A 17,356-nucleotide genomic window follows, 5' to 3' on the forward strand; every position below is an offset into this window, starting at 1 on the left:
AGGAAAAAAACAAGTGCAAGTGCACTTAATCAAGAATAATGAAAAAGAGATATATTCACTTGTGGCTTGCTTGTGTGTTTGTACCCATGATTTTTTTTTAACTTAAATTTTTTTTTTTTTTTTTTTAGAGATGGAGTGTTGCTCTGTTTCCCAGGCTAGAGTACAGTGGTATAATCATAGCTCACTGCAACCTGAAACTCCTGGACTCAAGTGATCCTCCTGCATCGGCCTCCCAAAAGACTGGGACTACAGGCATGAGCCACAGCGCTCACCTCGTCTTTTCTATATGCTGCCTACATTCCCTGCTGTGCAGCCCCTTCCTTCGTCTTTAAAACCTAACAGCATAGCATCCTCAGATCTCTAACTCTGCTTCTGTGCTCACATCTTCTCTGACTCTGAGCCTCCTGCCTCCCTCTTATAAGGACCCCTGTGATTACATGGAGGCCCCTGGATAATCCAGGATAATCTCCTTATCTCTAAATTCTAGGTTGAATCTGCAGTCTTTTTTACTGGGAAAGATAACATATTCATAGCTTGCAGGATTAGGACGTGGATATCTTTTGTGTGTGTGTGTGTGTGTGTGTGTGTGTGTGTGTGTTGGGGGAGGGTGGGCATTATTCTGCTACCAAAGCTTCAAACCCTGCCTGCTGGCTGTATGTCCAGCTACCAGGTCCTGGGCACCTATGAACTCACACCCCCAGGCTGCACCTATGGCTGCTACAGCCACAACCACTGCTTTGCCATCCTGCTGTCACCACCGCTGAAGCTGTTGCTAATGCCACTACCCCCACAGGAGATGACACCAGCATGTCCTGTTGGCAAAGGAGCCAGAAAGGGTAATTTGCAAGGTCCTGGAATTCTTCCACATGGAATGGAACACAAAAGGGAGGGAGTCCAGCCGTGAGCTGAGAGTGGGCAGGCAGACAACCAGCAAAGTCCATTGCTTGGGTGTCTCAGCGTTTATTCTTACCCTTTCATCCAGATTTAACTTCCACACAGCAGCAATAACAATGTTATGCTCTCCCTTAAGACACAGCAGCCATCCTTCATAGAAATGAAATGCTTTGGCACTTTCCTGCAAAGTCCCATTAGTTACTGTACCCATCAGTGGGTGGTATTAAATTGTCTTCTAGTTCAGTTCCAACCACACCTGTATAGTCTGTAATCTAAAATCTAAATTGTAAATTAACTTCTCCAAATGGAAAACTAATAATATTCTTTCTATAAAACAATAGAGGAAACAAAGAGAGGAACAAGGAATGATTGGTGAATTCATAGAAATATATAAATACATACAGAAATATAAAATATAATACAAATAAGGAAGAAAATATGCCTGGTTGCTACAGGTCTTGTTTCTATAACTCATCACAAGGTTGTGTGTTGGGGCCATTGGCAACCAATCTGGAAAACATAAAACATTAGATGTGTACTTTATACTTACATCAAAATAAATTCCAGATGGATTAAAAATTTAGGTGTGAACTATAAAACCATATGAGTAATGGGAGAAAAAAGGCATGATCATTTTTACACATTAGGGATGGGGGAATTATTAAGCTTGACACCTGAGGGGGGAGGGTTCGTGGACTTGTCTGCCCAGAAGACAAGGTAGATTTTGAACTTAAAATCCTCCTCTTCTGAGGAACCTCTCCCCATCCCCATCATGGACATGTGGTGTGAACAGGAGATGTCATGTCCTCATGTGATCTCCCCCTCATCCTGGCCACAATGGCTGCTCCTGGGGAGCATCTTGTCCAAGCTGGGCTAATCACTCCTCTGGCCGCTAATCAAAGTCACCTTTAGATTCTTTGAGCCCCTCTCTGTTCATAAAACCAAGGACATATTTGTTCCAGCCCTGCTTTTGGAGGTGATTCTAGCCTTCTGGATATAGTCATAGAGAAAATAAAGCTGACAAGGAGAGAAAAGCAAGTTGTGAAGCAAAGAGAGACTTGGAGATGCTTGTCCCTGTTTCTTGTCATACTATGTGACACCTCTGTCCTTTCTAGTCTGGGAGTTAATCAATTCTCATTTTTGCCTAAGCTTATTTTAGCTCAATTTCTGTCACTTACAACATAAAGTCCCAACTCAAACAATACCAGAAAGAGAAACCATAAAAAATAGTAGGTTTTAAAATTAAAATGCATTTAAAACAAGTTTTTAAAAAGAAAAAATACCACATACCAGAATTAAATTACAAAGTTAATCACAAAATTAAAAGACAAGTGAGAAAAATTTGCTGCACACGTGACAGATGCTTTCAGCTGTTTTCCCTCATGTTCTCAAGATGGCTGCTACAGCTCCAGTCATCTCTTCTTCATACAGCCATATCCAGAGAATGTAAACGGACCTGGGCTGTCTTCTGTGTCCCCTTTTAAGGGCAAGGAAAATCTTATGACTCCCTGTTGCTTTCCTTCCCCAATTCCCCATTCCCAGTAGACCACATCTCTTTAGCAAGAATAGTATCACATGCTCAGGCCGAAAACCATCAATGCATAGAGGACGGAATTATCATGATTGGCTGAGACTGATGATTCACTACCAGGGATGTGGTACCTGTGAGCTGTATGGAAGTTGAAAGCCTAAACAAAATCAGGGCTATGCCAGGAGGAGAAAAGCTTACCATCTGAGATGAGTAGGCTAGATGCATAGATTTAAGTGGACTAACCAACATATTCTGCTGCAGTAGACAGGGATACTCTTCTCTGGGATACAGCCATGGAATGGCTTGAGAGACTGGCTTAGCCCCTCTTAAACTTCACTATATACCAGGCATTGTGTCCTTATTCAAAGCATACAAATTAGAGTGGAGTGGAACAGAGTTCAGGTCTCAGCCCCATCACTAATAACCTCTCTAAGCCTTCAGTTTCTTTGTCTGTAAAATGGTGATAATTAATAATTGGTAATTATTGGTCATGGTGATAATTATGCTAATTTCATAAGGTCTTTGTGACTTGTGACAGTTAAATGGCCTAATGTGTATAAAGTGCATAGCAAAGTCCTTGATACCATAAATGCTCATGTGATATGATTATTGTTATTCTTATCATAATCTTAATTAGCAGAGGAAATGATGGAGCATATATCCATATGTGGGAAAAAACAATAAACCTGTAAATAATCAAATAAGATTTCACAATTCCATAGTGGCGTTACGAGAAAAGCAACACATCTTTGTGCACAGTCATTAAAGACATCTCTGATTATTTCCTAAGGATAGATTCTAAGAAATGAGATTGCTGGTCCCACAAATAGTCAGAGGGACTCCAGGGAATAGTGTTGCTAACCCCAGGGTTCTAGACCTGTTGGCAAACAAGCCTGATGAGATCGGGTGGCATCCACCCAAGAGTTTTGAAAGAACTCAAAGGTAAAAGTGTTGAAAGATCATGAAATGTAATGATTTACAATTACAAAGAGACACAGCGCTTAAACACTGGCAGGCTGCCTGAGCAAATGAAAGTGTCTGAAGAACACTCTAGAGGCTGCAGGCTCTCAAGTTTTACTTCCGTGTTGTGAAAGCTGGCGGAGTTAACACCGAAGGGAAGCGTCCCTGACTTTGTTGCTGACACTGTGCACGAGGGACATTGAGGTGCGCTTCCTTATGTGGGAAAGTGAGCCATGCCCGCCCAGGCTTATCTAAAGATGTGTCCTTAAGGGTCTCTCCCCATCCTAGCTTCCGTGGACCATCATGTTTCATGGGAGAAGTACTTCCCCACTAAATGGTGAAGGTAGCCACTACTTCACCCAACATTGGCTGACTAGTTTCCTTGGAACAGGTAAATAATGGAATCTTCCTCATACACAAACAAACATCTCTCTTGGCCTCTGGTTGCCTCTAATATGCAAAATCCGTGGTTTTTCCCCAGCTTCCTGTTGAGAGGTCACAGAAGGCTTGGAAAGGGATGGAACAGGCAGATCCTTCCTTGTCACAGTGCTGATAACGGAACGGGGAATATCCAGAATGGGTATCGGAAAAAGTTTCATAGGAAAAGGCAGGAGCCCTTTGTAGGAAACTGAAGAATGTGTTCCGCTATCCTCAAAAGACAATGACTCACAGTTTTCTCTCCCACAGGTGAGCCATCTTCAAGGACATTCAGAGGAAAGGTTTGGTTTGTGTGGTGGGAGGCAGAGTTGGCTTAAGGACCACTATAAAATGTCGGTAAGAGAGAAGATTCAGGGAATAAGGAAAATTGACAGTCTCTAAATATGCATAGCTTGTATCTCCAGGGGAACAGAGAACAAGGTCTGACCGTGCATCATCTACCCCCTGAAGTAAACATTCCCACTGCCCCCACCTCCGGGGTGCTGCCTGCACTTGGTTCTTGGATAGGAATCAATGTGGTTACTTGACAGGTATAACCACTTTATTGGGCGGTCTTCAACTCCAAGGTGTTCATACATGAAATAGTTTTATTTTTCACCCATCATTCCCCCCCCCCCCCCGTATTGTGGAATCTCCCATTTTCCTGGGTAACAGATTTTTAAATGACACCTGGAGAAGAGTCCATATTTCCTAGTTACTTTCAGCTAAGATTCTTCCAGTTGAAAACCCTAGTTTCACATCTGATTCAAAAGTGCCCCCATTTACTGGGTTTTCTTCTTTGCTGTTGCCCAGGGCTGTGGCTGGGGCGCCTGCCATGGGAAGAGGAGTGCGGTCTGCCCTTTGCTTCCACCCTCCCCTCCCTGGAATGGCAGGAGTGAGGGATTTGCCTCTAGGAGACCATCTCCCCCTCTATTTTCCTGTTAGAAGCTCTGCAGCTTCTCTGGTGTGTTGGGCAGAGTGAAGGGGGAGGGAGATGGTCGAGAGTCCTTGTTTAACTGGCTGAGAGACCGTCCTCTCTCTGTGGGTTGTTACTGCTTCCCTTTGCAACACAGTGTTCCAGCTACTTAGGCTTCACAATGAATGACCCCACAATTTAGTGGGTTAAAGCAATGACAACATTGTTTATTTTATTCCTAAGTCTTCAACTGGGGCAGGGGTCAGCATGGATGGCTCATCTCCGCTCCACCTGGCTCTGCTGGGGAGGCTCCAAGGCTGGGGGTTGGACAACTGGAAAGGTCGCTAATCACTCCTAAGTCTGGTGATTGGTCTGGCTGTCACTGAGATCAGAACACCTGCTGCCTCTTCATGCAGCCTGGGCTTCCTCACAAGACGCTGGCTGGGATCCAAGGGCAAGTATCCAGAGAGAGAGGGGAGGAAGGGAAGGGAGGAAGAGTGGGGGAGAGAGAGAGGCAGGGAGGGAGGGAGGAAGGGAGGGAGAAAGAGAGAGGGCTGGGTGGAGGCCACATTGTTTCTGACCCAGCCTCAGAAGCACACAGTATCACTTTCACTGCATTCAATTCCTCCAGGCAGTTGTAAAGTCCTGCCCAGCTTCAAGGGGAGGGAAAATAGATGCTGCTTCTTTTTTTTTTTTTGAGACAGAATCTCACTCTGTTGCCCGGTCTAGAGTGCTATGGCGTCAGCCTAGCTCACAGCAACCTCAAACCCCTGGGCTTAAGCGATCCTCCTGCCTCAGCCTCCCGAGTAGCTGGGACTACAGGCATGCGCCACCATGCCCGGCTAATTTTTTCTATATATTTTTAGTTGTCCAGATAATTTCTTTCTATTTTTAGTAGAGACGGGGTCTCGCTCTTGCTCAGGCTGGTCTCAAACTCCTGAGCTCAAACCATCCGCCCGCCTCGGCCTCCCAGAGTGCTAGGATTACAGGCGTGAGCCACCTCGCCTGGCCCTAGATGCCGCTTCTTGATGAGAAGTGGCAAGGTTCTGGAATTGCACATAGGACCAGAAATATTGCTGTGGCCACTTTTGGAAAATATAATCTACCACTATCAACTGTCTGTGTGTCAGGCCTCCAAACGTTAGCTCGAGGAGTACAGGGCTGAAATCCTCAGGGGGGATTAGGGGCCTGCATGCTGCCCAGTCCCCTGTCCCAGTAGATCTGTCTCCTGCCCCCAGCAGGGCACTGCACAACCTCTTTTTTCTGGGGACTCTTGGGTCAGGTACTAGTAGAACAGTTCAAGCCCAGCTACCCTCTCCTGGGTCCACTTGATCTGTGGGAAACTCAGGCATCTTTGGCCACTCAGATGGCTGGAACATGGGCTGCCATACTGTCCCCTTCTGGCCACCCTTCCATTTTAGACAGTGGACTTGTTGAATCACCCTCCACCTGCCTGGGCAGGAGACAGTCTCCTATCTAACATAATGGCCAACAGAGAATGAGATGCCAGCCTCCCCTATGACTGGCACTCATCCCCGCCCTACCCCCAGGTTGTGGGGACATCCTCACTTGGCTCACAGCCAGTGGGTGAGGGGATCACTCATGGAGGAGCTGGGGGAAGCATCCTCCAATAGGCATTTGGCTTCTATGAAGTCCTTTCTTTCTTGCCAGTTTCATCTAGACTTGGGGAGCAGAAAAACTGGCCCAGCAAGCAAAGCACCTGAACTTTTCTGCCTGTCATGCAGGTGGCTTCAGGAACCTTTGATGTGCTGTGCTGTGGGCCGGGGGCATCCTCCAGGAGTCTGGGCTGCTTTGTCTTCAGCTTTGGATTCCAGCCATCGACAACAGAGTCCTGGCCCACGTACGGTCACACGACTGCAGCAGCACCCGGGTCTGAATGAGGATGTTTGTGAGGATACTGGTGCATAATCAAATCAAATCAAATCAAACAAACAACCTCCCCCCCCCTCCCCACCAAGCCTTATGGCCTCATTCCCAAGTAAGCCCAAACCATGTCCTTTATATCTACGGTGTGTAGCGTATGGGTGCTGGATTCCAATGGCTTTGATTCTAATTTTGTCTGTACCACATACTCTTGGTCTAGTTACTTAACCTTTCATAGCCTCAGTTGCTCTGTCTGTAAATCAAGGATTAAAACAGCACCTACCCCCATCAGGTTGTCGTGAGGCTCTAACTGAGTCGATGCATGCAAAGCTACTGGCACCAAGCTGAACCATTGTTGTTGGTTAGTAACGCTGTTGCTATCATTATTACATTTTTTGCCTCACTAGCTGAGTTTAGGGATCTGGGCTGTTGACCAACCCTTGGGCTTGAGCGGCACGTGTGGGTCCATCCTGCAGCTTTTTCCTGGCTGTGCCAATGACAGGGCATCCTTTCTTGGCAGTACACAAAGGTGGCGGAGCTCGGTATACCTCAAGCAGCTCTGACAGGCATCCAACGGGGACAGGGTAGGGCTTCCTCACTCTTTTAGAACGCAGCCTGGCGACACATCTCAGAGTTGGGCTGGAAGCTGGAGAGCAGAGGAGGGTCATCACAGCTCTGAGGAGCTTACGGCGTAAGGTAGCACAGGGTGGACGTACAAACACACCCAGGCAGCGTGCGGCGCCTGGTCACGGGATGAGATGTCATTGGCCTGCCACATGAGCCTTCAAGCGTCTGGTTCCAGGAGTCGCAGTCTGATTTTAGCAATCTATGACAGGCGCTGAATGTAGCGAGAGAATAAAAAGAAGGATAAAGGTGAGGGCTCATTATAATGTTGGGGGAAAGGGAAGTGAGGCCTTTGCAGTAGGAAGAGCACTTGAAATCTTATAAATGTCATTTTATTGGGAAGGTCATGAAAGATCTGAATGTAGGTTGGTTAAAAGGATGATGGCAGGCAGAATTCAGGCACATCAAAGGCAAACACAGAAACAAACAAAGCAGATTTAGCAGTTTAGGCAGGAGATGAACAGAGAACCGCTGGGGGGAGGAGTCACTTCTGAATGAGACTCTGTATGAGTGCACATCTATGTGCACGTATGTAAAAGTATTTTCAAAGCTGCAACACACAGTAACACACTAGTTGTTAGAGAAAGGTGGTCACTAAGTGGTGAATTGGTGAGAAGAGAGGAGAAGCAGGATTTGACAGTGACACGAAAGAAGAGACCGGGAGGACCTGGTGGCTGAGCCAGGGGCCGAGCGTGGGCGGAGGGTGGTGGGAACAGAGCTGAGACCTGTGGGTGGCAGAGACGGTCTAATTGGTCACACTGGTCGAAGCAATTTGGATAGAGCAGTAGAGCTGCGCTTAAGGGACAGAAGCGGAGAGAGAAGGGGGAGGAAGATGGAATGATGCATTTTGGGCGGGTTTGGGGCTTGGGGTTATAAAAGGAGGAAAAAGAACTGGGAGGTAGTAGACAGGACAGCAGTCGGAACTCAGGTGATGGCTTCAGGTGTGCGGGTTTGAATGCGGGAAGAAAAAACCCAGAGGAGACAGGAGCAAAGGAACTGGAGACAAGTGTCCGTGATTCTATAACACGCTCCCGCCCTTGTCTCTATGACGTCAGCGGGGGTGGGACACCCTGCATGTTTCATGCGGTTTCACACGGTTGAGCCTCAGTCTGTCCACACAAGGCTGCAAGAGCTTGCAGGGAACCCCCGTTGGTGGTGTCCACGAACAGACCTCAGGGCCACGGACGGCACCCTTGCAGCTCACCACTTTTGCATCTAGCGTGTCCCTGAGGTGCGAGGCTCTCTCCTGGGAGCCCCCTGCAAGGTGGTTACGTATCGGAGCAAGCTCTCTGCTTGCCTTGTTTTAGAGCCAAATTGGGAGGAAGTGTGACAGAGCGGAAAGGGCGTAAACTCCGGAGTCACTCCCTGGCCTTTGCCTTTCATTAGGCATGTGGTTCTGTGCAAGTGACTTGACCTCTCTTGAGTCTCAACTCCTCATTTGTAACATAAGGATGATTTTGGCAATAGCTACCCACCCAGCTGTCATGCGGATTGTCTGACATCGTGGAGATGACAATGCTTTGTAAACTGCCCGGTACCTTATAGCTGCCAACCATCACCATTCTTTAAACACAGAAAACTGCACTTCTCACTACTTTGCAAAATGAAACTTCACAATTTATTTGGTTTGAGTGTGAATTTTATGGGGAAAAATGTAAAAATAACAATGTTCTAAGAAATTTCTCCAAACTGTCAATATTTACTCTCAAAGAAGAAACAGTGCTGGCTGGGGCTGTCTCCCTAGGGGCCCTGGGGCCCCCGGGCGCCTGACCTGCAAATGCCCTGCCGCCCAGCCAGGGAACAGCCAGATGGCCGCTGCTAAGCACCTCCTTGTGCAAACATCCCTTACCCAGCCGAGTCAACAGGCCTCCCTGGGTCAAGAGGCTCCTCCGTGCTGCTTCTGTGTGGTGTAGCCCAGAAATAAGGGGGTTGAGACACAGGGATCTGGACTTTGGTTATGTTTTCAGTCAGGGCCTGGAGTGACAGGGTCATCTGTCTTGGCTCTTTCTCTCCTTATGTAAACAGGGCTGGTGGGACCCTGTAGTTTGGGTACATCCAGGCCCTGCTCCCACCCCCTCCTCGTGTAAACACATTACAAAGAATCTTTGTAACTGTCCAGGGGAAAAGAAGCCTGCATTAGGCGGGGCCAGAATGGGGACAGGGTGGATGGGAGAAGGGGGCAGGGGTGGTGTTTACCTCCTATACGGCACGGTGCAGAGGGGTCAGCTCTGCCCACTGTCTGACCATGAGAGGAAAAGATCTGTCACCTGCAGCAGAAACCAAGGTGGGGGTGGGTATTAGAAAAGGGGAGAGTCTGGGTGCCGTGGCTCATGCCTGTAATCCTAGCACTTTGGGAGGCCAAGGTGGGAGGATCACTTGAGGCTAGGAATTCAAGACCAGCCTGGGCAACATAGTGAGACCCCATCTCTCCAAAATATAGAAAAATTAGCTGGGTTCAGTGGTGCACACCTGTAGTCCCAGCTACTTGGGAGGCTGAGGTAGGAGGATTGCTTGAACCCAGAGGTTCCAGCTCGTCATAAGCTATAATGACGCCACTGCACTTTAGCCTGGGTGACAGAGAAAGACCCTGTCTCTAAAAATAGATAAATAAATAAATAAAAATTAGAAAAGAAAAAGAAAAGGGGAGAATCTTTATTTCCTAATATCCCATAGCCCTGACATCTCCCCTACCTTAGCATTTCTTTTCTTTTCTTTTCTTTTCTTTTTTTTTTTTGAGACAGAGTCTCACTGTGTTGCCCTGGCTAGAGTGCCGTGGCGTCAGCCTAACTCACAGCAACCTCAAACTCCTGGGCTCAAGGGATCCTCCTGCCTCACCCTCCCAGGCAGCTAGGACTACAGGCACATGTCACCATGCCTGGCTAATTTTTTCTATTTTTAGTTGTTTGGCTAATTTCTTTCTATTTATAGTAGAGGCGGGATCTCGCTCTTGCTCAGGCTGGTCTCGAACTCCTGACCTCGAGCGATCCTCCCTCCTTGGCCTCCCAGAGTGCTAGGATTACAGGCGTGAGCCACCGCACCCGGCCAGCATTTCAAACATGATAAAAAAAGAACTAAGTTATACTCTTCATGCAGTACGGGGTAGAAGAAAGAATATTAGTTAGAGAGTTAAGATAACAAATTGTATTCCTGCTCGTACCCCTAATGAGCTGTGTGCCTGTGGATGGTGCCTTAACTTCTCTGAGTTTCCTTGTCTAGATACATTAGAATGATATCTGCCATTTTTTGAGCACCCTTGATGTGCCACGGACTTTTTAATATGTCATTTTATTCATCCACACCAAAACCCAGTGAGGTAGGGATGATTATCCCCATTTTAGAGACAAAGACGTTAAGGCTTAGCTGGAAGAACTGATTTGCCCCAAAATACACATTTGTAAATGACAGAAGCAGCTCTTTTCTATTCCAAGTCCCCATTCTGCCCCTGCAACTAAGAAAGGTGGGATTTCTTTTCTTGACAATTTGAAAGCTGAGACTAGATAGGGACCAGTCTATTTAGAACAGTGTTCATTACTCGGGGGACAAAGGTTTTGATTTCGATATACTCGAGGCCTGGAGTCCCAGCCACTACCTTTCCCAGCTGTCTCCTCCCACTGTTCTCGTTTAACACCTTGGTTAAAATCCAGGCAAAAGGAACAATGAACAACTTGTTCCACCCAGGGTAGAGCTTGGCAGGAACTCCTGGAATTGCTCTTCCTACCTTTTCCATTCCAAGATAATTCATAAATGTCTAAATTTCCATGGCACAGCTAGGAGGCTGCAGGAGGGAGAAAGAACCAGGAACCCTTATAGCTACAGACAAAAATGAGTGCTGGGAGGCATTGCTGGGAGGCGTAAGAAAGTTCAGGGGCTTTTGACAATAAACTCTACACAACGATGTTCTAAGACAGTCCGCAAACTTCTGTCTCCAGGCCAAATGCAGCTCATCACTTTCTGTGCAGCCAGTGATCTAACAATTTCTTTAAATAGTTGAAAAAAAAAGAAGAAGAATTGTTTACAACATGTGAAATGTATCTGATGTTCAAATGTCAGCATCCACAAAGTTTTTAGGAACATAGCTGTGCTCCTTCATTTGCACATTGTCTCTGGTTGCTTTTGCACTGCAAGGGCAGAGTTGAGTAGTTGCGACATTGACCATATGGCCCTCCAGGCCTCAAGGGGCCACTATCTAGTCCTTTACAGAAAAACTTTGCCATCTCCTGTGCTATTAATAGATAACAGCGACCACCTGGACAGGGATGGGGGAGGGTCTCTCCATTCTGGAGGTAAGTATTTATTTAAACCCCTTCTTTTCTGCACAGCACCCTGCCTCAGCTGTGCCCCAGTCCCTCTGGGTCTGCTTGGTGGCCTGAAGGGTGTGGGATCTCAGACCCTCCATGGCCGGGCAGCCCTGCCTTCCCCCTCCCACCTTCAATGGTCAAGTCCTTTCCTCTGTCAGCACCCAGAGTGGCAGCTGGGCTTGGACTCCTCAGGAAGGAGACTGGCGGCTTTTCCTCTGGAGAAACTGATCAAGAGACAAGATCTACAGACAGATAATGACAGCTGACAGTCTGTTTCTCACCAGATCATCTAAGAGAAGCTGATGGTGGACAAAGCCTGCCCACACTCAGAGCCACACACACAGACGTGTGAACGGACAGCCAAGCTGCTTGAGGAACACCCCTATCTTTGGTGTAGATGTGGGTGGTTTGAGAATTTGGGGGCTGATCAAGGAAAAAACTGCACCACACATGGTAGTATTGCACAGCAAGCTTTACTTGGCCAGAGTCTTGACAGGAGTTCAGGAAAGGCGAAAGTCCCTCTCAGCAGGAGACCTCACGGAGACAGAGACAGCTGTGGCACCGGCCAGCCCCCAGAAGGGGAGGAGGGCAAGGGAACTTTCTTCTCCGGGAGAGGAGAATGGGAGAGGAGGCTTATGTGTCCAGCAGCAAGGTGGGGAGTGTCTGGGTCAGAGAGCACAGGAGCACAGCAGTGGTTTGGGATCTTTGATAGACCCATGGGTTGTCTTATCTATGGCTAGAAGATGTTGCATGTTTTTGCAGGGTGTGTAAAGCTGGCAGGCTTGAAATGGCTAAAAATATACTTATTTGCGCTGTCTTTAAAGCAATTGGTTGTGTGAGAATTTGAGCTTAGCTTTGGCTGGCAGGCTTTGAGCTAAGGATCCCTGCTGGCTCTGAAGAAGACAACACAGGGTGGATCTTTGGGCTATTTATATAACAGCAGGCCACAACAAGAGGAAAACCAGGAAACCATGAGGATGCAAGGAGCAAAAGAAAACATATAACAAAAAGCACGGCAGTTCATGTCTTCTGAGGTATGAGAAGAAACTGCAGGATGCACTATGAAAGCAACATTCAGAAAAAAAAAAAAGGAACGTCTTGGAAATGGAAAATATGAGAGCAGTCTAGGTGCAGTGGCTCACGCCTGTAATTCTAGCACTCTGGGAGGCTGAGGTGGGAGGTATTGCTTGAGGTCAGGAGTTTGAGACCAGCCTGAGCAAGAGCGAGACCCCATCTCTACTAAAAATAGAAAAATTAGCCAGGCATGGTGGCATGCACCTGTAGTCCCAGCTACTCGAGAGGCTGAGGCAGGAGGATAGATTGAGCCCAGGAGTTGGCAGTTTCTGTGAGCTAGGCTGACGCCATGGCACTCAAGCCTGGGCAACAGAGACTCTGTCTCAAAATAAATAAATAAACTCATAAAATATATGGTTGTGTCCAGCTTATAAATCAAACTGTTCCCCAAACCTGAAGAAGACCATTTAGCCCCTATGGAAAAGGACTTTTCTGCATTTCTTACAATTTTGTCTTGTTTTGCTATTGCTTAGCTGTTTTCAAAAAAGTAAGCAAGCTTTTCTGGATTTCCACGTCATTTGTCATTTGTATATCTACTTGATAATATGAGGAAGGTAGAACTTCCCGTAAAGAATATTCCACCATCTCTGGCTGTCTCCTGACTGCAATATCATACCACTCTCTTCTCTTAAATGTCTTCATTTTCCCTTTTCACATCATGCAACAAAACTCCCCAAAATGTATAGAGCCTACAGGTTCTTCCGATGGCCTGGAGCCTGTTCTGCAGTGTGGGGTTGTGGAAGGTTGGGGTGCTTCTTAGCCAGCCATGCAGAAGCAGCTATCTGTCATCCCATCTGGTGTTCTTTATGGATTTTAAACACTACCCTTGCCTTCGTCCTCGATAGAGAGGGAAATAAGAACCTACATCTGGAGAAGGATTTTAGTGAAGGGAGCCTGGGCTGTGGCCAAACTTGACTCGACCCTGCCACCTCGTAGCTGCTGGACTTTGGCAGCTCCCTGAACATCAGTTTTCTCACGAAGGTGCTGGGCATGATACTCCCAACCTTGCAGGGTTGTTCTGAGTTTTAAAAGTAATAGCATCATGGATCTCAAGCATCCTGTACCCTTCCTGGTTCCCAGTAGGTGTGTCACGTATTGTGGCTATTATTACCCAGGTTCATGTTTTTTAGTTTACACAGTGCGTTCATATGTCCTTTCTCACTGAGTCTTTAATGAGGTGGGAGGACAAGGTTTATGTCTCTATTTAAAAACAGACAAAACCAAGGTTTAGCAACAGGCTTATAGGATGCGAGGGATCCTTTAGGCCATAACATTTCTGATTACTGGGCAATGTTCTGTCACACATGGAGCCCTTAGGAAGCGAACTTCCCTGAAAGAGCAACCATCCCTGATGGGGTCTCACTTCCAGAACCCCCTTCCCAGCAGCAGAACCATGGGGTGAGAACAGACTGCAATTACAGACCTACTGCCAGAAAGCGGGTGCTTTTCTGTTCCAAGTGAGACCAGGAAGGACAAGGGATGGCAGCGGAGAGAGTAGATCCAGGAACTGCATGCTTTGTAATCACTGCCCAAAAGGACATTGGAAAACAAGTGTGTACGAATCACTTCATTCTTGTAAATACATTTACTACATAAACAGAGTAAGAAACATCAGGACAGTCTGCAATAAGGTTTGAAGAAATAAGAACTAAGGCCCAAGCAAAGGATACAGTTTGTTTTTATTTTTTAAACAGGCTTCCAGTTCCTCTTCAAATATTACAAAGTAAACATTTGTTTCAAACCATGTTTTTAAAAATGGTTTATGGAAAGGGTTGTGCCAAGGATGGCATGTTACACAAATTCAGACTTCTTGAGTCACTCAGAAATAACTTTAATTTAAAAACTCCAGAGACTACTATAATAACTAGCATGAAAATAAGATTCATGTTCAATTGGGCAAATTATCTGAGTTTATGAGGAGTGTTTATTTTTTCTTTAAAAAGAAGAAATGGACAGTGAAATGAAGAAAGTTATGTAGGTCAGACTGTTTGGTGTAAGACCAAAGAGCTCTGAGGACTTAATTGTGTGAAGGATGTTCATAATGTTGACAGGGTCAGTAAAAATGAGTTAGGCCGGGCGGGGTGGCTCACGCCTGTAATCCTAGCACTCTGGGAGGCCAAGGTGGGTGGATTGCTCGAGGTCAGGAGTTCGAGACCAGCCTGAGCAAGAGCGAGACCCTGTCTCTACTAAAAAAAAAAATAGAAAGAAATTAGCAGGCCAACAAAAAATATATAGAAAAAATTAGCCAGGCATGGTGGCGCATGCCTGTAGTCCCAGCTACTAGAGAGGCTGAGGCAGGAGGATCCCTTAAGCCCAGAAGTTTGAGGTTGCTGTGAGTTAGGCTGACGCCACAGCACTCTAGCCTCGGCAACAGAGGGAGACTGTGTCTCAAAAAAAAAAAAAAAAAAACCATTACACACAGGAAGATATCATACATTTTAGAAATATTTCCATGCAGAATGATTAGAAGTGTCACGTCTCAAAACATTAGCAAGAAGCCAATAAGTGTGGGTTGAAGAAAAATTATTATATGACAGTAAACTATTAGAAAAATAGAATCCTAACGTATAAATGGTTATCTCTAACATACAACAGTATGGTATTATATTCCAATAGTTCATTTAAAGATGGGCTATTGGGAATTTGGAGCTCTTTTCTCAGTGAAACAATGTTCTAGACATTAATTATGTTGTCACAAAAACATAGGTAAAACATAGATGAAAAGGTCTGTATGGGCAGTGAACAACAGTAGAAAACATTATTGCAATTCTAGCATCTAAGTACAAAAGAAAAACAATAAAATTGGGTTAGGAACACTTTTATTCATTTTGGATGCTAGTATTTGAAGAGTAGAGGATTACTGAAGAAAGAGATTATATCTGTGGAGTTTCTGAATGAGGTATTTAGGCTTTCAAATGATTAAGATGTCGATAGTAGCCGTGTAATTTCACTTCAATACTTAGATGCTCTTCTCTTTTCTTGATACAGTTGTTTCTCTGGATTATTGTTGATCAAATCAGGCATGATTATTGTCTTTTTTAAATTCACAAATGGAATGAAGTGGGGGGAGAGGAAAAAGGAGTTTCCTAAGGAATAAGTGAAGAAAGAGGGGACAGAGTTTTCTTGAGGGATGTGGAAGTACGTGGTAAGGAACAGAGGCCAGATCAGATATATCTTTGAGACTTAACTTTTTTTTTTTTTTTTTGAGACTATGTCTTTCTCTGTTGTCCTGGGCTAGAGTGTAATGGTGTCATCATAGCTCACTGCAACCTTAAACTACTGAGCTCAAGTGATCCTCCTGCCTCAGCCTCCCAAGTAGCTGGGACTACAGGTGCATGCCACAACATCTGGGCTAATTTTTCTATTTTTAGTAGAGATGGTTTCTTGCTCTTGCCCAGGCTAGTCTCCAACTCATGAGCTCAAGCAATCCTCCTGCTTCGGCATTAGGATTAGGATTCCAGGTGTGAGGCACTGTGCCCGCCTGGCAGGAGACTTAACTCTTGGTTGCTGATCAGAGCCGTCAGGGATGGTGGAGTGTGCATATGTGTGTGTGTGTGTGTGTGTGTGTGTGGGCGCGCACGCACTGGGGAAAGGAGGAGAGGAGGGTGAAGACAGTAGGTGGCAACTGCCACTATACTTAACAGAATGGTTGTAAATTATGCTCTTGTAACTTGAGGACTGCCCACACTGCACATATTTCAATCTCACCTATCCTATTCCATTTTTCCTCCACTTGCCTTCCCAGTTTTTGGTAACTGTGCATCTTTGCTATAGAAGCAAAAATTATACGTGGTGTCCTCTCCTGAGAAATTAAGAAAAATGTAGCTTGAGGGAGTTATAAAGGGATCTAAATAAAACAATGACCAGATACAGTTTAGCTAGAATATGTGTTTGTGGAGTGTGAATTAGCTCATATACACTTGGCAATCGGAATATTAGCATAATGTTAAGTCTTCTTGTTTCATACACAAGTTTTCTCAGCATGTGAATGTTTTGTGCCACTAAGCAACAGTACCTGAAAGCAAATGACCCCAACAAAGCTGAATTCAGCAGGCTGCAGGGCAATCCAGTACTGTACACATCCACCTCTCCTCCTGTTTGCTCAGATGGTCCCATGCTTTATTTTGGAAAGGCTTATTGTGCAGTCACTCCGATCTTTCTATACTTACCCACGTCTCTCTAACTCAAAGCTTCAGCCTTTCCACATAGCCCTTCCACCAAGCTACCTTCTCTTTTGATTTTTTAAGGCAAGTGTATAGTGTAGTATTCTTTGTTAGGCATTCAGTGTCTTTTTAACTGTGCATCTTTAATTAAGATCATTACTGTGTTTCTTGAAGTTCTGTTTACAAATGTACATAGTTTTGAGGAGTCTGCCCCAACCCTATTAGCTTTGCTCTTATTTTGAGTGCTGGGGCAGGGGCTTCCAAACAGAAATACATAAAGAAAACGGGTTTAATAATTGCTCATAGGAAAAAAGACCTGTCTGATTCCCTTCCTCTGAGAAAAATCCAGAGACAAAAAAGAAAGGAAAACACTCTCCGCTAATTCCCAAGAAACGGAAAACAAGGCAGAGATTCTATAAATGGAGACAATTTTGGTTCTCCCAGTAGTTCTCAGCATGTTTTCTGGAGGCATGCCTTGAGTCCATGAGACTTTTGAAAGGGTCTGTGGTGGGTGTAAATTCCAAATCACATGGAAATACGTCATTAAAAGGTGATTTTGCAAAAAAGATTACAAAAGTATTATTTATTTTTAAAA

This window comes from Eulemur rufifrons, chromosome 14, assembly GCF_041146395.1.
Source record: "Eulemur rufifrons isolate Redbay chromosome 14, OSU_ERuf_1, whole genome shotgun sequence".
NCBI classification, from domain to species: domain Eukaryota; kingdom Metazoa; phylum Chordata; class Mammalia; order Primates; family Lemuridae; genus Eulemur; species Eulemur rufifrons.